General features: G+C 32.1%; 1 protein-coding gene across 5 annotated transcripts in view; it reads right to left on the bottom strand.

The window, feature by feature from the left end:
- LOC119082075 (CCR4-NOT transcription complex subunit 6) overlaps positions 1-27,931 on the bottom strand; it is a 96,921-nt gene that overhangs the window by 14,474 nt on the left and 54,516 nt on the right. Inside the window, exon 1 of one of the 5 annotated variants that reach the window (XM_037191456.1) lies at positions 21,509-21,617. The exons of the other annotated variants lie outside the window; for them this stretch is intronic. The gene's annotated coding sequence lies outside the window, so the exon portion shown is untranslated. Of the gene's footprint in view, positions 1-21,508; positions 21,618-27,931 lie in introns of those variants that run through there. 5 annotated transcript variants of the gene reach the window in all.

Here is a 27,931-nt window from a genome sequence, read left to right as displayed (position 1 = left end):
CATAGAAAATCGTGTTACTCGAAAAAACATTTTGGAAGTCGCTAGACTTTGTCAAATGACAATCGTATGGAAAAAAAATCAAAAAAATCCTTTGATACTTCAAGAAAATCGGCTAAGTATTTTATTTTATAGACAAAATTTTATCACTCAAACCAACGCCCCTCGTCTTTCATCTCAATCAGACCACTGACCAAAAAAATCATTTTCTGGTATAATCATGGGTATAACACATTTCTTTCAAAATAAGTTTACTACCATCAGAACTGAATCCCCATAATAGGGTACGTGCACTTTATCAAAATCAGAAGCGTTTTTCGATGTATTCGGCAACTTATGTCAAAATTGTAATCATCGCTAAAAATCCAGAACCCGATTGACAATCCATTTTAAATGGCAATTGATAAAAAATCTTTTACTTCATTTGTTTTAACTTAAATTATCATTATATAAGACCACATTAGCAGTCATCGCTTACTGTTGTCATTGCTGTCGATAACAGATGTTTCTGAAATGTTTATCAATACACTCGTTGTGTGTTACGACCCCTTAGATTGGGCAAATACGAATAATTGTTTGTTCGTGAACTTGTGTAAACTGATCGAAATAACAACCAAACCGTTAAAAGAGATATGGTCGGAGTTAGAGGACAAAAAATTATCTCAATTTTTATCAGTAATCGAAGTAGGAGAAAAAAAATAATAAAATTAATGAACAAGGCATAGCATGGTCAATAATGCAAATAATGTTACATTGTATGCCGTACAAGCCAATTAAATGGTAATAAGGGAATGCGGTTTGGCAACAAAATGCTGAAAGAGCCGTGTAATCGCATAAAAGTAAGTAGCATTTTGCGCAACAGGTAATAAAATTGAGTGGTATTCACTGTAAACCATGGTAAGCATTATAATGCATAATGAAAGCATTAAGCTATAAAATAGTCAAGGTCATTCGGAAATTTGAACTTTTTGTGGTTCAAAAAAATTACATCTAAACATGCCTAACATGCACAAACAATCATTTCAATTTACACGTTTAAACGTGAAAAAAGAAACAACAACATCAACAACAACAACAACAAAACTAAAAACAAAATTGTTAATACCTTAGCCAGAGAATATCAAATTAAATGATAAGTGTTGTGCATTCCAAAACATAATCCGTCCACAATAATACAACGTAATCATAATCTCAAGACGAAAAATAATAATAATAGTCGAGTCAGATCGCATACTTTTGGTTCTCTTTATAGACCGCATATTGCGTTCGCTGCCTTTGATGTAATGAAATAAATATATGATAAAGTGAAGAATAAAAATATAAAATAAAAATGATTCCTAGAAATAAAAAGAGTTGTAGGTAAACATACCCATTCATTTATAACACCACATGAAATGAAATGTGTTAATTTGTATTCAACTAACGTTTTTGAGAACAAAACAAAATAAAAAAATAATTAAATTCATCTGATTCAAATTGCATGATTACAATACGGAGCTATTTGGTGTGTATTGTAGATATATACGTACGGCCATACATTTTTACGGCGTGTACATGGATATTTGCAAACAAAGCTTCTCTCCTCCTTTACATATCAATTTAAATACAGGTACTGTGTATTCATTTGGGTGACTATATTAGAGACAATAACAAAATTCCCGAAACTAATCAATTGATCTCGATGTGGAAAGCTGTACGCTTCCAATTACTTTGACATTGTTTATATCGATGGATGGATTATGGAATTGGTATGTTTACGTTAGAGATGGTTTTGACTAATTGTGTCAGAAAAGGAAGTGACCTCCAAAAATTTTCGTTTTAGTATGTACAACAGTTTTACACAAGAAACCGGAATCTACTGACCAAAGTTATCGAAAGTACTTTCAGAAGCCGGCAATCGAAAGCAACGGCAGAAATGAAGAGTTACTCACGGTTAATATGGTTCTACGTAGTAAAATTATTGTTCGATCAAATGAAGTAAAAGATTTTACTCACTTGGCCCCTGGGAAATGAGTCATTACTTCATTTGCATGAGCGTCCAAATTCATTTCCCGGTAGCTTAGTGAGCAAAATAACTTAAGTAATTATTTGTAACTTTGTATTTTGCTTTTGTGTGGTAGCATTCCTAGCCTTCGACTCGAGCTGCTGACGCCACACTTAGCAAAATAAAAAGTTCCAAACAAAGAACGTAACCTACTATAGTATCGAATGCTAGGTGATGTTTTCAACAAAAGAAGTTTCAGATTTAATGATGATATCGCAATACGTTTTTCGTTTCTGAAAGCCTATATCAAAAACGAAATTCCCTTAAGAATTTTTGGCTTACCATTTTCGATAGATGCTCGGCAAATTCACGTTAAATTTTACAATAACGCAAAAGTTTATCGATTTTGATAGCAACACGAAAAGCCGGTAACTCATCATCAACACTTTTAGAAAATGACACATTTTCGCTACAGAAATTTCTACATACGGTCATCGGTATTTGTATACAACTCCTAAGAAAAATTAACATTGAAGTAGGAAGTCAACAAAGCAAATCTGTTTTTGTATGATGTACTCAGACAGCTTAAAAGAGAACATTACGTGCTTCTCCTACAGAACATCACGAAGACAATGAGAAGAAAAAGAGCCCTGAGAAATGACATATGAATAAATAATGAAAATTTTGTTCTTTGCATTTTTGAACCAAATAACACATTGTCAACCAGCAAAATGTAAAATTTTGTGAATTACGACTTTATTCAATGATGTTCAGGCCATATAGGTGGATAATTAAACAGATATCGGAGGCAAAATACAAATAAACTGTAACCGAGATACGAGGAAATACAATGCATCGAAAGAGACCGTGAAGGAAATCGTTTAAATAGTCAAAGACACAAATACCCGAGAAATACGCAACAAAATTCAAAATCACAAATGAACTAAGCCTTGAGAGAAGATTATTTTGTTACATTACAAAAAGTTTACATTTACATAAATGGTGCAACATCAACATGCCGTTCGAAAATAAAAAATAAAAACTAAACAAACGATCACACGTTTTTTTTTCTTCTTAAAAATGAATGTGACTTTTTTGAATGACCAATGTCAAGCTTGATTTAATGGATCCATTGAAATGTATCGAATGAGTAATATGTACGGATGAACTAAGTCATTTTACATTCTGTAAATGTTTTCAATTACTGTCGTAGGATTTTAGTAAAAAAATAAACTTATTATTTTTTTCATGGCTCCGGTATCATTGTAAAGCTCGGTTTCTTGACATTCAAATAATAATTAAGTTTATATGGTTTAAATGTACCAGCCAACATTCATTGCAAATAGTTTTGTTAGACATTTAACGACCAATTCATATGAAGTTCAAAATTTCAGAGAATCCCATTCCACTCAGTCAGACGTGGTTAACGAAATATTCAATTAAGAAACGATATTTCGGAGCAAAAGTTACACTTTCGATGCTTCCGTAAAAAAATTCAGTGAATTCAGCATTTTTCGTCGTAAGCTCTAAAGGCTTTTTAGTTTTTCCACAATAACATGCGAACCGTATGGCCGATTGATTTCATGTCGAGCTCAAAATTCATTACTTTTGGCTGTCTTTCAATTAAAAAAAAAGTTTATCAAAATCGGTTGAGTAGTTTCTGAGATATCGGACATACGCCCTTTAGTTATGTTTACGACGACCTTGTAAAAGTCATGGGATTCGACTGTCCCAATCTATGATCTAAAAAATATTGAATATGTCATCTGGTGAATGGTCAAAAAGTAATGTCTTCTGATACATATGAGTCCTAAGAAGTCATGTGGTTCAACTGTAAGATTGGGATCTATTGGTTAAGGGGAAAGGGGAGGTTATGTAATTTCCTTGATAAACAGGAGTAGAAACAAAGAATCACTAGATTTTTGATTCATGGTCCCAATCTGAAAAAGTTATAAAGAACAGATAGCTGGAATGAGTAAATGGATTCACGTCTTGTTTCCCTTTAATATTCTGGGGTTTCTGATGTATCTGGAAACGTTTTTCTCAACAACGTATACTCCATGCCAATTGCATTTAGAACGTGAACCGGAAATAAACGCGAAATGTCGAACAGTTGCCGAATTAAAAGACAGTTTCTTTAATTAGTGCTGATCAAAACCGTTAAAAGTTCGAGTCATTTAAATTGGAGAAAAAAAAATCGGGATAATCTGAAGGCCGTTCTCAGCTTGTTTCTTTTTACCAAGAATCTCGCGAGGGTTTATAAACAAATTGCCATTATCAAAATAAATTCTTAATAATTCTTACTTATTACAGATCAAAATATGTAAATGGAAAGGTAAATATTGAAACGGCGAGATCTTTTTTTATTATTATTTAAATAAAATCAAAACAAAACTCTTAAGTATATTCGCTCAATGCAAATTAAAATGATGTATTATACTGGCGCTTGCAGAGAAAGAAAAAAATGAAACGTATTATGTATAGTTATACATGCAACAACCAGGCATTCGTCTGAACATATCCATTTGAATTTACTATATTTCAAGAGGTTTGCATTTTTCGGATTTTTTTTTCTTTATTCAGACGTTGTATTTGGAGTTGCTGGAGAACTTCTACAAAGAATTGGAATTAAATTATTTCCTATTGAAAATGGTCGGTTGGAACGCAGTCAATGTTTCATGCATTAAACACCGAAATTAAACCGACATTTACGATTAATGTAAGCACATTTGCCATATGCAGGCTTGAGAATTTTTTTTTTTTTGGTTTTGTTGTTTTTTCGTCTTCGGTAAATCCAGTTTGTTTGTCTGTCTGAATGTCTACCCCATCGACTGCAGACTGTTTGAGTATGTAAGTGTTTAGATTGGAAGAACATGTTAATTGAACAAATTTGTCCGTTTGGGTAAATGTATGGTAGCATATTGAGACGAATGCTTAGGTTTTGTTACGTAATGGGACTCTCTGATGTGTTACAATTTCATTTAATTTACTGTTCTCGATATATGGAACACGGAATGTGTTTTTCATATTTTTTGTGTGTTTACGACTGGTACAGTGATAACATCAAATTCGCAAAATGAGATGTCCGTAAAAAGCCATAAGGAAGTGGAACTACAAAAACTTTCTTGATTGAATTGCTGGTGTGTATAATCATAAAATGAATATTTTCTAAGAAGTGCAAATAATTTATGGAATTAATCAATTTATAAGAAATTAATCTTGATGCATGTTTCTACTGAAAGTCAAGACACATCACGTTTTTATTTTTCGTATTTTTTTTCCTTCATTTTGTAATTATTTTAATAAATTTATGAACAAATCATAGATTCATAGCTTGATTTGAGTCTATCATATTGTACGTTGTAATGTAACACAATGGAACATACTTCTTGGTTGGTTCTTTTTTTTCATTCATTCGTTCGTTGATATACATTTATACGACATTTAACGGTTATTTTAACAATTTAAAAATTTTTTCAAATCACAATGGCATTTTTTAAGGTAAGAAAGAGCCACATGAATTATGATTGTTCAAAAAAAAAACAATTAGAGAATGTACCAGACAATAACGGTTCGATTATCATAATGATAGGCGGCAAAATGATCGGGTAAATGTCGATATATACGTATGTTGCTGTTCTTGTTCTAATTGAATACATATTCGGGTTATTCCAAGGGTTTTTGTTAGAGAAGTAAGATACCTTCGGTTGTTATTACACCAATAGAAATAACTTTGAGGCAATCAGAACCGAACTCGGATCAGGTTCAGGTTGAATGAACTGTTTAAATGCAGATTCACCTGAAATTGATCTTGATCAAAGACACACTTAGTCGAAAGTGACGTGACTCTGAATGTAAGTAGTTTCCCTGATGATTTTATTGAAACGCAGCGTGTTAGTCTTAAGAAAAGACAATTTTGGAATTTTGGATTTATCAGAGTCGTAAATTCATAAACATACACAGTTCATTAAGTGCTTTCCAGTTTATGATATTTTGGCGCAAAATTTGAATTTAACAGGGCGTATTCAAATTTTGCGCCAAAATATCATAGACTGGTAACATCGATTACTTTGAAAACTCTTAAAACTCTTGTCAAATGTGTTTTTTTAGAATGAACCAACTGTACTGATCTTTCGGCTTTGCTCCAAAAACTAGCTTTGCGATTCATGTACTTAGTTTACTTTATCGGTAAATAGAAAAAATAGGTTACATTTTAAGAAATATACGTAGTAGATTTAATGATACACGCCCTGTCTGATTTGTTACAATTTTAGTTATTTTAAACTAAACCATTTTCTTAAGTAAATAATAATTCCTACTTCTTTTATGGAAACGTCTTACCTACGTTCCGGAAAAATTCAAACACCTCGAATGTTTGGATCCTTCATACAAAGTCAATTTTTGCATAAAAACGTTCTAGTCCATCTGCTGGCATCTGTAATAATTACACCGGCTTTCCGATAGTAATCTTGAAATATTAGCAAAATTATGGCTGGTATTTCAGCGAAGATTTTTAACTGACAAATAGTGCCAATCCTACGTTCACATTTTTTTAGCGATGGGTTTGATTCATTCGGTTTCTACTTCTACATTTTTAGCAGCAATTTTGTATGCAAATGTAATTGCATGCTAATTTAACTGCCTCATGATTCATTAGATTAATTATCAAATAAATGTTAAAGATCAAGAGGCATCAGCAATTACTTCGTTGAGTGATGCTACTGCCGTTGGCAGTTGGTTAACATTTTTTTTAGTTGTAATTTGTAGAAATAGATTGAAACGCATTAAAGGAAATCATTACAAACATTACGGATAATTTTAAATGAACCATGACTGCTATTTTTAATCGATGGAGATTAATTTTCTAGGCAGAGAGAAATGTCGGTGAGTAATTGTTGTACCCAGTCCCACGTTTATGTTCAGAACTCGTGAAGTTAAATTGTGTCACAGTAAACATCTTCACTTATTTCTACAACAGACATTATACGAAGGGAAAAAGAGGTTTTCATCATGTGAAACATGGAACTTAGTTCAATGCTATTGGGTCAATCACAGTTTTATTATGTATAAATTGGTACTTACGGATCCATCAAGATATTAGATTGCATTTTCACAATTAGGCATACCTGAAACAAACAAAGAAAAGACGTTAGAATGTGTCGACGATTTTAAAATAATTTTAAGAATAAACAAATTTTATCGATTGTGGGCTAAATAAATTCTAATTCAGAAATACACCAGTCTGTAGAACAAATATTAAAAGTGAGACAAGGATCGCTATTGATTAACTGCTTCACTTCGGCATACATTTGTTTAGTACTACGTTCAAGTTCTATCAAAGAAAGAAATCAATCCTACACATTGCCATCAACCATGCCCTTAAGATGGATCTTATGTTGTGTACCCGCTAACAGCACTAATGCACAATCAAGCTCTTTGGCTCATTAGTTATAATGCCATAGCCAATTACAATGACGATGTCATATTAATGATACATAAATATTTACGATTCAAAGAATGGCCACAAAACCTTGAATACGTTTACATCTGCTTAGAGTCTGAAACTATTTGCGAATAAATGCGCTACATAAATTCCATATCGCTCATAAAATTCATTGAAAATCAGCACCGCACTCTCTATGTACCTTTGTAACCAACATAAAAATTTCTTAAACCGAAAAAAAAAGATGAAGACGAAAGAAATAATTAACAGGAAATAATAATATGTACGAGGTCTGCAAAATGTCACAATCGTTGTGATGTTGTATATGTATAATAAAGTTAAACCCTTTTTTTGCAAAAATTATTCTAGATCGAAAAATGTGTGTTTGCTGGAATTCTAAAGTCACGCCAAGAAGAGGCACACACAACAGAGATATATTTTAATTTATGTCGTATACGTAATCCCACACACCCATCACATAACAATATAATATGAAAATAATATGCAAATTTATCTATTTAAACTGAAATAACAGAACGAAATGTTGAGTTATAGTGTTGACATCAAGAACAATATTCTTAATCATCAAGGAAGATATGCGACACATTAGAGATGACGCTCCATGTGTATTGCAATCGTTTCTTTTTTGTTGTCATTTTTTTCCATCATTTCATTTTATAAAAAGCAAGTACAAGACCGCAATTTAATTTTACAACCCACATCTACACAACATCCAAATGACATGTGAAACACATTTGAAGAGGATCATCTGCAACACCACAATTACCAGTGATATTAGGTGTAATTTGAACGCAGCTCATAATAATAGAATTTTTCATTTCGATGTTATGTTGCGTAGAGGCATTACTAGTTACCACACTTTACCACTGTACCACTGTTGCTATACAACTGACGGTATTGAATGGTGCAAACTGTCATTATTATGAAAACAAATGGTGAGCTGTCCGTTCATTGGATTTGCTGCTATCCCATTGCGAACACCGTTTATGCTCATAAAATGCCGCGACGAAAAGCATAATAATACAAGAAAATGGTCGAATGATTCAAAAAGAAGTCAAAGGATTAATTAGACCAAATATCAACTGTTATTACCACAACAATCTCCCCGATCACACAAATTGTCTCAGATTTGTCGAAATGGAAATTATGAATTTGGTAGTCCAACACGTATTGAAACTGCCCGAAGTGAATAAGCGAGCGCTCACCGCGTACCGTCGGAGATTTAATGATGAATTAAATTAAATTAGTGTCGAATAAGACGAAATTTCCATTTTTAATTTTGATGTCCTAAAATGAATTAGCGAGCTGTGAAGAAGTCCGTGCTCGGACGCATATTTTTTTACGAAATTAATTTCACTTTTTTTGGCCAAATAAATTTCACTTTTTTCTGTAAATAATAGTACATTACATTACGATGGGGCAAATGATGGAAATGGTATTTCTTGTGTGAAATTTACAGATCGAGGCGTAGCCACGTAAGGTATTTTATTCAAAAACTTGAGGTAAAGTTTTTCATCCGTGCAGTAAAGTTAACTTTACCTCACGTTTCTGAATAAAATAAATTTACGTTTTGTTAGCAAAATCGGTTGATTATAATTTCATTCTCAACATCCTGATTTAGATTTGAATAACTTCTTTATTTGAACTACGGTACGGTACGAAATGGTATGGTAATACCTTTTATCTCATTACCGACAATACCACAAATGTACCGTACCGTGTCATAATTAACATCGAATATGCTGCTAATTAAATTAATTTAAATTTGATCTGATTTTGTAAAAAAAACTTTACAAAAAGTTGCATTGAGTCTACGACGTTAATATTTCTTTTTTGGCGAATGAGAGGCGAGTGCTGGAATCGAATTCGCTAAAAAAGCCCTTTATCATAAGTTAGGAACAATGTTTTTCCTAAACGACATGGGAAATAAGCGACGAAGTCGCGATATAACAACACTAGTTAGGAAATGATGATGAATTAGGGATGAAATTATGATTACGCACTGCAAACCCTAACCCAGTCAAATAAATTCGAACCACGATATGTATTATGACACACGGTTTGCGGCCTCGTGTCATATTTACACAGAGCCTAATAAAGTACTTTGCACATCGGTTGCATTTACTATTATCTGCTGTACTGTCATAATATTCACAATCTGCTGACAATTTTAGAATCAAAATGAGCTAGATTTAAACACGTAATTCTCAGAACGTAAATCTATGAGCTGAAAATTTCGATAATGTTTCATTTGCGCACGGCTAACTTCGATAATTTCTCATTTATTCAGGGCGAACTTCGATAATTTCACTGAAAATTGGCAGATTCTTGACAGTGTACTAAATTAGAGATTTGTTTGTGGGGAATATGAATATTTGACGGTGTCATGGCGTATTGATGTTTCAGTTCGATTTTTTAAAGTAGTTTTTTGATGTCTTGCCGAACTCGCTTCGCTCGTATCGACAATCTCACATCTAGTGCGCAAAAAACTCCCATTTACTACCTTATTATGAAAATAGCTAATTTTCCAGATATTTTAAAGTGTCATACTCGTGATTAGACTATAGAGAGAGTAAACATTGAAAATTACTGCACTCCATAACAAACGCACACACGATAATCAAAATGGGGTAATAATTTAGCGAATTGTTAGCATACAATTGGTAGGTATATTAGATTAGAGATGTTCCAGCGAAAACGTCCTACGCTCGTAACAATTTCTTGAATAGAAAATATTGGTGGGTTTTACATTTGTATATCGTTTTGTATAATTTATTGTTAATATGATGTTTTATGGTTGTTAATCGAAGGAAAAAAAATCTTTTCGAAAGATTTGCACAAAAAACTATTGAAATTGACGTGCGCGCACGCTATGCAATTAAAGAAATTGTTTTGTTATCCGAAAACATTATAAAGATATTTTGCATCGTAAATTGTGACGATTCCTACATTTTTAACGTGAAATATACGAGTGTTGACATGTCATTTTTAAACGAAACACGACGACTAATCTCAATGTTAAATCAAAAACTTGCGTTTAAAGCTTCAACATTTAAGACAACATCTTTTTTTTCGTTCAGACGTAGATGAAAGGATTAGCTCGTCTCTCTTATTTTGTCTCACCAATTATCATACTAGTTGATGGTTGTGTGACAGGGACTATTTACAAAAAAATAAATAAATAAACAAGTCGAAATACAGGTATTGTAGTCGATTAGACCACCATAATCAGTGGATTTTTTCTTCTATTCTCCTCAACTATAAAAAAAATTATAATTTCGATAATTACTGAGATATATCCCGAATTGTGATATTTTCCTTTAGATGTCTCGACCTCTTGGCGATTTTAATTAAATAAAAATATTTATGTTTCTTCATTAAAACTGGATTGGTTGCATCTGCATCGACATTCAGGTTATAAATGGGATGTACGTTACATTTAATTAGATTACACGTGACAACGGACTGTAGTACATTGAAAATAAATCATTAGCTCTAGACTATACGTTCGTACAAATGAAAATTGATGGAAATGAGAATGGAAATTAATCATATGATTTACGAATGTCGATTAGTCAGTTCAGTTGGTTCAGGGAGCAATGAGGTGTTTCCATTGATATGTACTTGTTCACTTGCTGTGTTTTGATTGCAAATTAAAACGGAGATTTTGGGTTCGGTAAAAATATTAAAAAGTTGTATGACAAAAGTCTTTTTTTTTGTATGCAGCCAACTTCCAATATTTTTACGGACCCCAAAAGACCGTTAACACCATGCACATCTTACAATTACAATTATATAAACAACAAAACCTGCCTAATGGATAAAATTTAATTTGACATGAAGCTGCGCAACTTCTTCTTTCAGAACGAACAACAATCCAAGCAAAATGTTTAGCAGAACAAAATTAAAGCATTACCAATGACCCTAAATGTATTTACTCTGCTGACCCTTAATAATCTCGCCTAAAAATGACATAGGACCCCTTATACGCTTCAACATCAGACAACGGTATTACCAGAGCTTTAATATTACCTTTTAAACGCTAAACGCTAACGGGGTATTCAGTGAAAGGGAGTGTCCTTCAAACTGGCTTTGTTTGTGTTCAACCTGTTGGTCTATGAGATTGATTTCATGAGACTCTTCAATAAGTTTGCTTTTATGTAGTCTTTTCTCCAGGGACTATTTATGAGAAAATTTAGGGAAATGTTTTCCCTAAAATTAGTTCCTGTTTTTCTCACAATACGAATTCTACAATTTTCCTTTCATTATTCAGGAAAATTGTCAATAACTGTAAATCTCTAATAACTTGCAAAATTTGTGTATTGCGCGAATGTAAGTAATGTAAGTCACTGCGAAATTACTTTAATAGCAATTCAATTTGCTTTATCTGTAGCAAATAAAAGTAAAATGATATAATCAAAGACGAAGACGAAGAAAGAAAAAACACCGTTGCACTATACAATAAGAAAAGCAAAACGCGTCTAACACACAAATCGTAAAAGTGGATCAATTTAAGTTCAGCCTATGGCTAGAAAAAGAATTCGAAAGTCATGGGAGAACCCTTAGTGAAAAAAAGCAAACAAAATACACAACAAACAATCAACCGAACACACTAATGAAAAACAATGTAAAATAATAATAAAGTCTAATATCTGAGATTCAATAATTCATTCGAAACAATTGGCACATAATATCTAAATTTATTAACGTAGAAACTAGTTCAAGATACCATTATAGCCATGAATGAAAAACAATGGTACTATGGCAAATATTAATAAATTTATAGTTTATACACACTCATAATCCAGCCATGTATTTATCGTTTTTCTTCAAACAAAACAAACTCAAAAAAAAATTTCATCTATTCCCATTTGGATGAATCATGACAGCAGTATTACGTTATTGCTTGTAACTTGCATGAAATTATAAATTTAATGGGTGAAAAATAAATAATGAGAAAAATATCGCTTTGTAAGGTATGTAATGTAACAGCCAACAATACATAATAAGATCCATCAAACCATCTTCTCGATGCATATATATAGAAATGTGTTTTCATATTGAAGAGGAAAAAAAAGAAGACAAAAAAATCAACCAACCAACCAACAACGATATGATCAACAAGAGAGTGTGCGATCATTTTACAAATTGGTGAAAGTGACCTAGTAACTTCCGTGTGATATGTGAATGTTTTGTGTGTTTTGATATTATTTTATTTCCTTTGTTTAGGTCTTCATGTAAGTAAAATTTTCGAAAACAAATTAGCCGATGTGTACGTACATGTGTACCATGCTGTTGTTGTTGTTGATGCTACAAACATAATTCGTTTTTCTTTCTCTGTGTCTACTCTCTCAATGCAATCGAAAGAAAGTGGGTTTTACTTTGGCTTCACTTTAGCAGACATTCAGCTAATTAATTGTATTTGTATCACTTGCCATGAATAATAGGTGCGTGTGGTGAATTTTATTCTTGGACGATTGAATAAAATCAAAATTCACCTCTTTCAACAGTACCCGTGGGTTTGATGAAAACGTTTAGCTGAAATGTTCGTAATCGAATGGGATCAAAAAAGAAGTAAACGTTTTTAGCACAGTTAACACATCATAATAGAGTGTGTTCCAGTAGTAAGGCTAAATTGGTAAATTTTCACTCTACTTCATTATACGACACAAATACACGACTGGCACGACTCGGGACGTTTTTGACTGATAGGGACGGTGCTGAAGAATTGAATGAATAATTTACAGTCGATGTCAGAAAATTGCAACGATGATATGGCGTCCTGACGATTTTAAAATAGAAATACACAAATACACTATACGCGCACCACCATAATATGCATGCACTAAAACAAATTTTTCTTTCAGTAATGCAGAGTTTTATCATGAAAAATTGAGTCTAGCAAGGGGCAATTGTGTTTGGGTAAGTTGCTAATTTCCGCGAAACCTAACGTTGATTACTAAACGACGCACACATTATATTTATTGTTAGGAAAACTTTTTTTTACCTTTCCAAAGAGATGCGTTAAATTGCTACCTTTTAAGTGGACCACCTTGAATCTAGATTATATTTCTCCACCATATACTCTTCCTGCACAATTTATGCAAAACCATTTTTGCCTTAATTAATTCATAGGCCAGTAATGAGTTCTAGATGTACTTATTGATCGAATAGATTAAAATGGAAGAGAGATAGAGATTGAATATTAAAATTTTATTATGTGGCCGGTAATACAAATAGGAATGAGGAGTTTGAAGTATTTAAAGTTAATTGTGTTTCTCTTCAACAGTTTTTTTTTAAATTTATTTATTTATATCATTTGCTTCATTCCAGTTGGTTTTTTATTATTAATTAGTTCAGAATGCCGTATTATTTCTTAATATTAGAATTGGTTGCGATTTATATAAATGAATGTGTGTAGATTATACACACACAGCAGATTCACATATTAATGTATAGCTAACAATTAATTGGCGATTAAAAACCAGAAACTACAACATAATAACAACAAAACATATATAATAAATGTTAAGAATTCAACTTTTAACAAGGAGAAATAAAAATCATTTATATATCACGTACGATACGATACGAACGGACGAAATAAAAAAAAAATTGTTGCTAAAAGTATAAAACTAAAAGGAATTTTTCCATTAATTTTATCAATTTTCTTGGCTAGATATTCGTTATTCCACGACCATCAATTAAAACAAATGTCTGGCCGTTTGTTGCGGGCTCTAGCTCGTTTTCCAACATATAAATTTTTGCCGGGATTTTGCAACAAAAGCAATTGACACGAAACGAAAAAAAGTCACAATAATATTTTCATATCTCTTACTCCATATAGTGCTGGAGTTGTTCATGTTGCTGTTGTTGTCGTCTCTCTGTGTGTAATTATATTGTACCCAGCAATAATTTGCCATAATCAATACCAAGTGAATTAATCGAAGGAATTGTTGTTTTTGAGCAATTCTATAAGTGTACACACACAATATATTTACGTATATTGGCTGGCTTGGGAGGCAGCGCTATTTTAATAATATGTTTGACAATAATAATTAACTAAAAGATAAAAATGTTGCGATATTTTCATTAACGATCATGTTTTCGTATTTACCATGAATAAAGTACAGGATGCACGTAGAGTACTTGTTACGAATGTTTATAAAGTTTGTAATTTTATATATATAAACAAACACACCGGTACAAACAACTTTTGTTATACATTTGTCCTTCACACTAACCGGGGCTTCGTTAACCATTTAATTCTTTCTAAATAATTTTGTTGGTCTCTCATTACAAATAAAAAAAATCATTTTTTTTTTCAACAACTCTTTTCGTTCCGCAAGACAAAAATGCATTATGGCATCGAGAATCACAAATTCTTATGTCATAATGACCTATACCGCCATTCATATCGTTGAAAAATAAATATGAAATTGAAAGAAAGTGAATTGAGACAGGTTTTAAAGTGGTCGCACAAAAGTCCAACGATAAGTCCATTCGGAGAGCATATCGACTTTCACTTGTTCAATACGCTTGTATGGAACGAATGAAAAAAGAAATATTGTGATGTGTTTCGAATAAACATCGAATCGAGAGATTCTAATTGTATACACAGTGGGTTTGCAGCGGAACAAAAAAAAATCAATTTAAGACCTGATCCGGTATATAGAAATAGTGATAATGACGATTTTGTTCCAATATTCGTAAGCTTTTTTCCGCCAATCTTTAATTAAACTGTTTTCTGATTAACATGACACCATACAGCGTTTTTTTACCATGCAGCAACGATATTTCTTCTTTTTTTTCTCTACAATTTTGTTTCATTCACTCAATAAACGTGTATGGTGAGTATAAAACCTGGCATAATGTATGTCGTGATTATTCGACTCGGAAGAAGAGAAATATTAAATTAGAAAGATGCGGATGGAAAAAAAAGTTAACAGCAATCGAGAAACAGAAACCAACAATGTGAATGAGATCATATGGGTCTACTACAGATTTGGTGAATTGGCAATGTTAGCCCACTATATTCGCGTTAGTTTTATAGCCGCAGTAGTTAAACGAAACAGAAAGAAAACTCATCGGTATGTTAACGACACCAATTTGTTTATTTAACGGATGCATCTTCATTAGATATCCAGCAGAAAAGGTAAATGTTTTTTTGTTTTGTTTTCACTGTTAAAACTATAATAGATTGGTCTATAAACCTTACCGCTAACATGGTAAGTAAATTAAATAACGAAACATTTTAAAATCATAAAATCAGCAGCGTTTCATTAAATTATTCATTAAATTATAACGACGTTATTAAATTCATATCATATAATACACACACAACATATAAACATAATACAATATGTGCATTGGTTGGGCTGCACTTCACACTTAATTTTACATACTAGGTCCCACCTGTTGGGTGGGTCAGATCGCTTGAACTTCTTGACTGAACCTCTCAATAGTATTTTTATTGGCAATGAATGGATGAAATGAATTGTGACTTTTAATGACCACAAAAACATATTTAGAAGAAGAACTACTAGAAAGGTCTAAATCTCTCATCAATAATTTAATTCTGTTTAGCTTCACTGAAATGGTTCGAAACGTTGTCGATAAAATGACACGGTAAAAAATGACGTATGTTTTCAATAAAACTTAATCTCCATGAGATTTACTCAAGTTATCGTGTTAACAAAGAGCAGAAAATTGTTACATTTAACGTTTTTAATCACATTTCCATACATTTCTAATCATAGTGAACATGTTACGTACAGGGTACAGTGTATTTTCTTTTGTAAGACCCATGACTTACAGTCAAGGGAATAATACCATTTAAGGTCGTAAAAAGTTAAGGAAATGATGTGAAACTTTGCGAAAGAGAGAGAGGTAAGGAAATCTGAAATGAGAGCTTGGAGAGCAAGTGTGTATATATAATACACATAGCACACATTTTGAACAATAAAAAAATAGAAAGTGTCATAAAACTCTGCGAGCATCGCAGATTTTATTATTGGCAAAATAAATACTTAAATTATCCCGGAAATGTGTACAGTGTACATACAAAACGTTTAATTTTACTATTTTACTTGTGCAATGTGCATAATAAATTCAGAAAGGCTTCAATACCGTGTCATGCTCCGATTGGTGTTTTATAACTTTATATAGCTCGCACGTTACAGGACGTCAGAGAAAGACTTGACTTAATTTCATTAGACTCACATCCTACCAACTGCCTAATTATCAATCAGCATACGACAGTTAAATGAGCAGATTCAGGGTTACAATCGTTACAGACAAATTGATCGCCCATATGTACATTTAACACCACTGCATATTATTTTGAAATTGGTGGGCATGACGGATTTAAGTTTCATGTCGAAACGATTACATTTTCAGTATTATAAATACTGAACTGGTACGTTGGAAACTATCCCAAAACGACACACAAGTACCATATGTAATCCAATTTATTTCGGAATTCGAATGCATTTCAGTATATTATTATGTTACGTGATTGCGCGTCTACCTACACGCTGAGATTATTTCAGATTTGAAATTGAATATAAAATTTCGAAATCTAAGATTTTGTGAACTTTTCTCACACATAAATTTTTATGTGGATTGAGTGTTATGTGAAAAACTATAACCTGTGTGTTCGACGAGTATAATTAATTGAAGGTTCCAGCCAATTGAAAAAAAAAGTATCAGCACACACAGCACACAAAGATTTATTTTATTCGACATTTTTAAGACACAACCGAAAAGTAATGTTGCAATTAAAATTGTGCATTTTGAAGGAAACATACATACAAGTGTATGGTGGATAATAATATATTTTCTCCGAATTGGCTCTCTCTAAAAAAGCTAATAAATTTTTGATTGCCATAAAAAGAAAATGCATTAAAAATCATGACAAACGAAATACGTATTTTGATGATGAAACTCTTCGAGAGACAGACAGGCGTTTTGGTTTACTTCAATGGGTTCTATTATGCTCAAATGGTTAGCTGTGGTAAATAATAAAAAGATGAAATTCGTGCGATTTGAAAGATTAATTGTATGTTCGTGGCTTTAAATTCGTTAGGAAACGTTTCCATTCTAAAGAAGAATTATTAAACGATTTTTTTTTCAGTTAATTTGTTAAACGAAAGTGGGTCATCGATGAAAATCTCCTTAGCTAAAACATGGATGAATTCAGAAATTGCAGTTGAAACGATGTTTAATTAAGTTTTCAATATTTTCCTGTCAGATTTTATAATTTTATGAATAATAATACATCCATCCATCCGTCCGTTCAATTCATTCATTCATGTCAATCGATGAAGATGTTGAGAATGGAGAAAAAAATATCTCAATTTATGATAAATGAATGGTGTGCATTGTAACACAACACATTTCACACGACTTACCAGATTCTACGAATGCTAGTTGGATGCTGTTCAATTGCAGCATTTTGAATAAATTAAATAAAATTTGCATTTGATGAGGGACGGAATTGTAATTTATTAGTTTTGATTGCGCTAATTAACGTTACTTGACTTTCACTGTGCAAAGATGGAATTAGAGAGAAGGAGGATGACGAAGAAGATAAAAAAAAAACGAAATCTCAAACGATCACTTTGGTTTTGTTCAACTCTTAATCTTCATTAATTCATTAAGTATATGGTGAACACTGATTTAAGTGGTGAAAGTTTTCCAAGCACTCAAGTGTAATTTAAACGAAGGTACTTTACATTGTCAGATATTTTACGTTTGTATCCTCCATAGAGTCACTTTTACTTGGTTTATTGTTGTTATGTATTCGTATATTCTGTACAATTTCAATTTATATTCCCATTTAATGTCCATAATTATATGTCCCAAATGTCAGTAACAGCAACATCGTATACAACGTAGAGCTTTTCATTTGTTTGAGAGTTTTAATCTGGCGCTGATTTTAACATAGATTTGCATGTAAATTGCATTTTAACATAAAAAATAATTTGTGATTTTCCTCAATGGCGAAATTAATTAATCTTCTATTAGAAATGGCTGTTCATCTGTGTTGGTTCTAGTATATAGGAAGGATGGGACAGTTTGATTTACTAATGAAATTGTGGATGTTGTTGCAATGCGATTGCCTTTTATTAAGGTACAGAGACCACTCACTCTGTTTACATACTTAAATCATACTTCCTATCTAGAGTTAAAATGTATTAATCTTCGGCTAGTAGTTGGGAGTCCTAGGCAGTAAGAAAATTTACTAATATTAGATCTGAGTTGCAAGGAAAATATCAGAAGGTTTCCTCAATTTGATATGAAGTTTCCATTTTAACTCCAATAGTGCATAATATTGTGCGTACGTACAGTGTCTAAACTGCACATCCCTTTATGAAGTCACTCAATGCTTCGCTATTCGATGATACAAAAATGGTTGCTTCAACTCAAACGAAAAGTTATGAACAGTGTAATCTAATAATATTATTTCGAATCTCCATTTCAATGCTATGTGTGTCTGCATAGTACATTCACAAAATATTATCTGCATTTCGAACCGACAAACATATTCAAAAAAAATATTAAGGAATCTCTTAGGATGCAAGAAGTCAAAGTAAAAATTATATGCAAAGTGTTTGTAATAAACGAGTCGGTTATAAAGTCGCACTTAAGTATATATTCTTGTTAACATATCACGTAAACAATAAAGATATTTCTGGCGTTGATTATTTAGATTATTTTAACAGATTTGCTTGGTACTTCTAAACATATTCATTATTTTCATATATGCACACAAAAGGCGAATCTAATACGAAAAATTTATTTAGAAAAAAAAAATTAATTTTAATTTCAAACAAGTATTTTACTCTTCAATGTGAATAAAGTTTCCACATGTAATTAAAGTCTACCCACGCAATACATATAAACATAAATACAGTCATGCCAAACAAAAAGAAACGATTAAGGAAGACATTGTAATACAACTGAAAATAAAGTGAAAGGAAATATTCGTATTGTGGAATCAGCCAATTTCATTCAACGTCAGACGAAGAAGAAAAAAAAACATCAATTACAATAATTGCCTATTGGAATACGAAAATGGACCGGACCCGTACGGATACAGAGTGTCAGGATGTCGTTCGCTTTATGTGCACTGATAAAATGTAATAAATGACTGTAAGGGTTTTTTTTATGGTTGGAAGATCATGCTAGACCGTTTAATTATTACCATTACGTAACGATGTCGGTAAAAATTATAAATATTCAAGTTTCTAAGCTGGTGCTACCTTTTTTTCCGAATCGGATTTAATTATGGTTACGTAATGTTTGATTATTGAAAGTAGTACCTGCCCATTAGTCAACAAAAGTCCCATAAAAAAACGGTTTAACGAATCTGACAACATTTTGATAATTGGTTAAGTCTGGTGTGTAAAATGAGAAATCGATGGGATTAAAGTTCGCTGTGTCTTTTGCATAAATAAAATGTAAATTTGCTGACCTGTGTAGCAGAACAAATGTAGCAACAAATCATCGAGACATTATGGATATGAGTATTCATTGTGGGTTTTCGAAAATCATGTTTTTTTTACCTTTGATCTGTCTTATTGTATGAGGTTACACAAAGACCCCACATATATGAATCATGGAGCAAATGAGGATAGCGAATCTTTCTTGTCTGTCAGGTAAGATACAACTTAGGCATTTACTTAGCTGTGGCCAGAGCACACAAATTCATTCATTGAAATTTATAATTTTTACATCTGACACTCAGGTTGGGTATGATTCAATAAACCTAGCGTAGATGATGCGTGCACTCATTTTCATTTGTGTATGTGCCACAAATAACTACCAATTCAACTCACGAAAGTTAATCCATCATTGTCTGCGTTCTCGTTTATTAAATTAATTTAAATTCGTCCAAATTTCTGACAGGAAATGTTATAATTTGAGTCATTGAAAAATTCAAACATTTTTGATGGAAATGACACGTAGAGAACTGAAACAAACAATTTGTCAAAATAACATCGCCTGATTGTATTAAATTATGATGACTCTGCAATGCAATTGTAGATCGAATGATTTATTATTGAAGAAGTAAACTGACTCTAATTAGATCAACAGACAATAACACGATCCTAGTCTTCGAAACACATCACATAAACAAAGGTACATTCAGCGTGAGTATAATAAATCTTATTCAGACAATGAATTCCACACTTCACTCAGACAATGTTCATGTCTTACCCCCTACGGGCATTTTTATTTTTACAAGAGACTCACCGGCTGGTAAAATTTTTCGCACCTAATGCTTAAAAATCGCGTTACTTGTAAAAGCAATTTACAGTTACACCCCTTTTACTTGCATTAAATTCTCATTGTGTCGTGTGCTGACTGTTGACCTAATTATCCAGTGACCCACTCATTTCTTTTTCATTTCAAAGACTGCATTAGAAATCGTCTATAATATTTACTTATGGATATTCAAAGCAAAACTGGTATTGTTCCACACCGCAAACAAAACGTACAAAATTGTATATGGACGATGATTTAAAGAAATGATCGAAAAAAGCACGCGAGAAAATTGTATTTAAAACAAACAAACGTCATGCCGGTTTCGTTTTGCTTATTGTTATTGTTATTATGGATGGATGGATGGATGGAAGGAATGAAAATTCATAGTTTGCACCATTCGATGCTCGATTGTGAATATCGAAACGTTTAAACAGTCGCTGCATCGATTTTTATTCATATGATAAACGCGAAAACAAAGCCACATTTCGAGACATACAGAAAATAAAAACGCCAATCAACTGATTAAACTATAACGGCCCGTGTTTACTGTCGCGCCATCATTCAAACTTTTTTTTTGCTTCTTCTCTTCAATAAAAATTGCAAAAGAAGTTGCGAAAATCGGTTTGCTGATAATAATAAAAAAAACGCGAATAAAGAACAACTCTTATGGTGCGCTTCTGCGACTTCTGGCAGTTATGTGTGCTAATAAATAAATAAAATCGTATATAAAAATGAACATAAAGAGTTTTCTATTTCTTTTGCCGACTTTTAATAAACGATCGAGTTTATACCTGCAGGAAATGTTGCACTCTATAAGTTTCTTGTGTTACACCGTGGTTATTGTAATAAAGAAGGTGTTTATTATAAAATTGAAGAAGCTATTAACCGTCCGCACACATGGAAAATCCAGCCACAACTGAAACGAATTTACATAAACGAAGACTGAACGCGATATTCATTTTCCTATATGTATAGAGATCTGATTATGTTATAGTATAAACAGATTATTGTGTCAAAGTCAACAATGCACTTAATAATAATCGTTTCCAATAATGAGTACTTGACTCGTAGGTAAACCATAACATAAAGGATTTAATCAACATCATTGATGAGATAAAACTGGTAATTTTGTCTTTTAATTTCGTAATTATAGACAATGTGTGTGTATAATAGCTATGCGTGTATCAGTCATTTTACTTTTATAGGAACTGATTATTTCTAAATTAATCAACATAAATAGACCACAATCTCTTCATTCCTTTTATTTTAAATAGACTTATAACTATATATACATGTGGATGCTTGACTTTGACATACGCACTGCAGATTCATCCGAGAGAAGGAAATATTTAATTTCATATTCCAAGGTGATTTGCTATATCGGACAAAGAGCATTGCCGACTCATTAGTTTGTTCTTTGTTGGCAAAGAAAAAGAAAATCCAAAAAGGATTTTCTTCTCGCAAACTTGGACGAAGTAACAACCCTGAAGCCGTACGACAAACTTTATTCGTGTCGGGTAAGTAATGTAATAATCTGACACATAGGTTTTAAATCGGATAGTATGAGGAACGCTATTCCGACTTCTGATAAGACAGGGGAATTCAGAAGTAGATTCAACTAAAATCAGCGACTCAAAATTACTTTGATAGAAAAAAACCATTTAGAAAGCAGCAAAAATATTGCACTTGTATTACCGGTTGCATCAGCAACACTTAAGTTTTGAAAAATCAATCCATTCACAAGCAGCGATTTTTTTCTATTTATTGGTTGTATTTATAGCGAACCGTCTTCAAATCACACTTCAACGGAGTCACATCAAGAATAAAATCGAAACGAAGCATCGAAATGTGAGTTGTAATATTTATCTTCCTGTAGAAAATTTCGTGGGATGAAACTCAACGTTTTTTAATTAAATGTTTATTCAACCAAAACAAAAATTCAATTCCAACATTTTTATTATGATTAAGCAATTGATTTCGGAACTTACAGCAAAATAATGCAATTCGCATCAGATATAGAAGTCAGATGGATAATGATGCAATATGGAAGATTAATATCGTAGGAAGGTATTCCCATACATTATTTTCAATTAATAAGATCAGCGGTAACTGTATTCTTGTCTAATTTTCTTCCGAAAACATTCTTAGCGTTCATAGGAAAGGTCAAAATTACCGGTCAACATTTTTTTGTTCTAAATTTCTGCCTAGATCCAGACTTAAAGTTAGAGGCTTGATCCAGTCTCTTCAAACTGACTTGCCAGCTGCACATATACCGAATTAAAATGGTCAAGATTGGCTGTCTGAAACGCCTTTTATTTAGACAAACATTTAAGTTAAAATACGCTGTCGTACTTAAGGGAATTTGCTGAAAACAAACAGCAACAAAAATTGCAATTTACTTGACGTAGTTTTCATAGTTTAATGACCACAAGTACACTGGCAGCATAATTGAAATAATACATTTTTATGTCTTCTTTCTTAACATTTATGGGCTGTGGCTAGAGGCATCAAATATAATAAATAAAATGCCACACATATCTGAGCAGGAAATAATAACAAAAACTTTTATCTTATGGGGGTTCCGTTTCATATAAATCTGAAAACGACATTAAACCGTTTTGTTTGAATTAAACGGAGAGCTTCAACGAATACGTACAGTGTTTGGTTTGTTTTTTTTTTCGTAGTGTTTGTTTGCTGGCTTCAAATAAATGTTATGTTATTTAAGATGAGAAGTGACGAGTGTTACATGTATATATACAGACATTGTACACACATCTCTCTATTTCATTATAAAACCTTTCGATTATAATTAAAGAATATTAAATGAGTCTATCATCTTACAATAACCAGTTGATGTTTTGTATTAGATCCATTTACGTTTATGTTATGACACACGTAAAATTTTACTTATTCGATTGTTGTCGTTTTCAGGACAGCTCTTTTTTTATATCGTAGCGTCATGTTCAATTGTGCCGTAATTTAGATTTTTTGTGTTTACAAAGAAATCATAACCATTGTAAATCGAACCTTCGAATGAATATCAAAATTTTATGAAATTGTTCATTGATCGACGAATCAAGTGAAGAAATGTCATTACAAAATCGAATCATCAAAATATTCTTTTAAATAAATTGAGAAGACAACGCAATCGGTATACAGTAAACGTCTGTGAAATTTAGGCAAGAATTAGCCTAGCCTGTTTATCAACTGGTCCACAGGTCCACTCATACAATCTCCTTATATCACGAGAGTTTGTGTAACTATTTCACTCGTATAAAAACGTATGGTTTTTAAGAGTGGACCAGTTGAAGCAAAGTAAAATCATGTCTAAATTTCACTAACGTCGACTGTATGTTTGACGAGATCAATAAATAGGTTTAAGTTTCTATGTAATTCGCCCTAACGACGCCTTTGTGATGTCATAGTTCGTTGTATACTCCTTTTTCAAGATTTTTTAAACCCCGCGGTATTCTTGATGGAAAGGCCAATGCGTAATCTAGGTATGCGATAGAACGGAAATTAAGATAAATCACAGCGGTAAATCATTTTCGCATGACAGCATGACTCCAGTGTACACTGTACATGGTAAGTGCAGTAAAAGAATTAAAACCAAATAACAATGAAAAACATTCGAATGTATTGATATTGACAACGCACTTATCAATTACGAGACCACTTCATTTCCATCAATATGCGCTTTAAGCAATCTGTTTAACTCATGTCATTGACAGCGCACATAATATGCAAGTCCAAATAATAAACGAAACAATAAATAAAACAAAAACAAAACAAAAAATTATAATGAGAAAAACATCCGCCTCCGTCTTCTTATCAAAATAAAATCCGATATCAATGCGGTTTGCATATTAAACAAATTTCTTGTTTTAAAATTCAAATTTTTATTTTTTTATTTATTTTTATTTAATCCTACAAGTAACTGGGTATGATGTATATTTGTATATAAAACGTAGAACAATAAAAAAAAAAACATTTTGTATTATTGTCGCACGACCGTATGAAAAATATTGTTTTATTGTAATTCATATGCCTTGTGCGTGATCACCTTACCTTTGTCATGTCAAAAACTGTACTATAAACTTATGAGAAAATGAATAATAAATCTTAATGTATGAAATTCGTGTAAGCATACGCTTCAATTCAACAGGAAAAAGAGTAAATTTAAATTATATGAAAATTTGTTGTAGTAGGTATATACATACATAATACGCTGGCGTATACCTCATTTTTAAGTATGTTCGTATTTACATTAACAAGAGTAAATATTTATTGATGTAATTAATTATGATAGATAGACAATACGATATGATGTTCTGATGTTCTTTTTCGATTAAATCAATTTGTGCGGTTAAAGTTAATTCAGATTATCTTCAATTGCCTTTGGAAAATTAAATGAAAATTCATCAGAATTAGATACAATAAAAATAAAACGAAGTAGAGAAATAGGCTTATGGGACAATTCGTACCAGGTGCTGAAGATCAACGGCGATTGTAGATCATTCCCGAGAACTGGAGAAAGATAAATTATACATTTTAAAGCTTTGCAAATCTAAATTTATCGTAATAGTTCAAACAAGAAATGGTTCTACACCACAACTTCCAGGTGACACTGAATTATATTTTTGGCATCAAGGAATATTCGAATCCAATTTTTAATATAAACTGATATTCATATGTTACCAACAGCAATGAGAAAAATGACTTATGTAGTGAAATGTATGTTCAAACGAATGATGTAATAGATTTCGGGTCAAAATTTGGGCTCTACTTTGACCAAAAGAAGTGATAGATTTTGTCGTTATATAAACGATACGCTTACCTAAACAGTCTCGATGAAGCTTCATCGAGGCTGTTTAGGCTTACCATTTCAAAAAGATTTAAAATAACATTTAAGGTCGAGTCCCACTGTCTGTACCATATTGTTACACTATTAAGTTCGAATGTCTGTTCTGAGTACTGCTCTACGGCCCTAACTTACGTCTACAACTCTGTACAAGCTTACATTGTTGAAAAAGCTTTGTGTAAATAAAGGTGTCATATGATTAGTGAAATTAGCCAAAATAATTATCGATCGACCTATGACTCGGTGCATGCTGCACAATGAATGAAAACATAAATTATCTGATGAAAAGAGCAGAAAAAACTGTGTCAAAATTTAAATGTTTGGGATCAGACTCGACATACCATTGAATCCGAGCCAAAACAATGTAAAACGTATTTCTTTGTTCGCCTATTGCAAAGTACATTTTTTTACACTAGGTCTATTGGATAATAATCGGTGCTTTTCCATAAAAACCACACAATTCCCATAGCCTCCAGCCCGAACTGTTCAGATTCTCAACTTCAACAGAGAGTGGAGCGGATAAATTATAAACGCTTTCCGATTCAAATCACGAACTGATAGAATTCTGAAACAACCCTCATAATGTGATGTGTAATCTTATTCATTAACATATCGTGTTGTTGCGAGTTGAATAAACTCATAACAATAAAACAGAATTCCTGAAAATAATTGATAGGCCTTATAAAACGAATATAAAAAAATAAAAACAAAAATAAAAAAAACAACAAAAGAGAAGAAAAAACTCAACAAGAATATTCAATTCAGATAGACGGTTATAAAATGGAAAGTTCGATGCCGAGAGAGATGTGATTGAACACATCACATATTATAGGAAGAAGTAGAAGATTATCGAAAGATTGTTTGATTTTTGTGTGAGTTTATGAATAATTTGAATTAAAAAAATTGTGATTACGTAAAAATGATAAACAGAAATATAAAATGATTACAACGAGAAACAAAAAATTTATAATGTCACAATTTTGTTGAGTTATGACACACACAACAACCTATTTTTTTTGGTATATTAAAGAAATATATTTATGCAATATATGCTTCATTCAAGCATTATATTTAAACTGATGAGACAGCTAACCTAACCGTTGAAAAATAAATTTTGCAATAATTTTTTTTCATTCTTTTTTGTACAAAAAAAAAACATTTATCCGCTATTTTCAACGTAGACTCTTTTTTTAATATGTTTGCTGGTTTAACAATGCTTCGCAATATACGAAAAGAGAGATAGTTAAATAATATCAAGTAATTCTTGTACTGCACTCATTACAAGAATATAATTTTGAAATTTTAATAAGTCTGCCAAACAAAAATATAACAGAACCAACGTTAACATTTCTTTATTTTCAACAACAACAAAAATATTCTTTCTAATTTAGGCCATTCACAATTATACCCATAAAACTTGAAACATGTTTTGTGAATGCGGGAAACTATGAATTATCGAATAATTATACAATGGACGATAATATGGGATCGATCAATAATTACTCCTTTAGCCATTCATGTAATGCTTACATGATTACGGATACAGTTCGGGCTCTTTCATAGTGGTATGCTTTAATTAAATTATGCTAAACGGAAAATTATCGTTTTCGGATTTGAGAGCAGACCCGGCTGGATATTGGATGTTCGAAAGGTTTTTTTTAATATTGGCGCCATACGCGTCATTAATAGTAATTATTTTGACGCCATTCAGCCTAAAGCCAGATACTTTTTTCATTTCGTTTATGATTCGCTAGACGTGTACATGCCAAAAGGAATAACAACCTTCTTTCGTATTTAAAAAAAAAATTGGAAGATTGAAACAGTAGCTTGAGAACACTCATTGTTAACATGATTTGACAAGTTTGAGCAGATCATCATTTGAGACACCTGGAACTCATTCCTGATCACAACGATGCTGAAAAACTATTTTGTGCATCCGACAACTGAAATACGATCTATTTTGCCATGATTTTTCATTAAGAAATGTCAGTTTTTCCCGAACTATATATCGTGCGGGAAAAACTTCATTTCTTTACGATTTATAGTGCGGGAAAAGAATTACATGAATTTTTCTATGACTATACGATTGATTAAATTTAATATGGTGAATGTGAAGTGTGTATGTTTTCAAGTAAATTGATGTGTTTTGTCTATTTCAGTTGTCCGATGCACAAAACGTTGTTCGTACCTCGACAGGAAATGGATTTTTTCAGCGCACGTCCTAATTTTCCTTACTCGCTTCGCTCGTAAGGAAAACTTAAGACTGGTGCTGAAAAAATCGTCATTCCCTGTCTTGGTACGAAAAATACTATTAATAGACGTGGTTCATTGAGAAATTGTTTCTAGAGGCACC

Source organism: Bradysia coprophila, chromosome X (assembly GCF_014529535.1).
Source record: "Bradysia coprophila strain Holo2 chromosome X, BU_Bcop_v1, whole genome shotgun sequence".
NCBI lineage: Eukaryota > Metazoa > Arthropoda > Insecta > Diptera > Sciaridae > Bradysia > Bradysia coprophila.
This window is presented reverse-complemented; position numbering and strand designations above follow the sequence as displayed.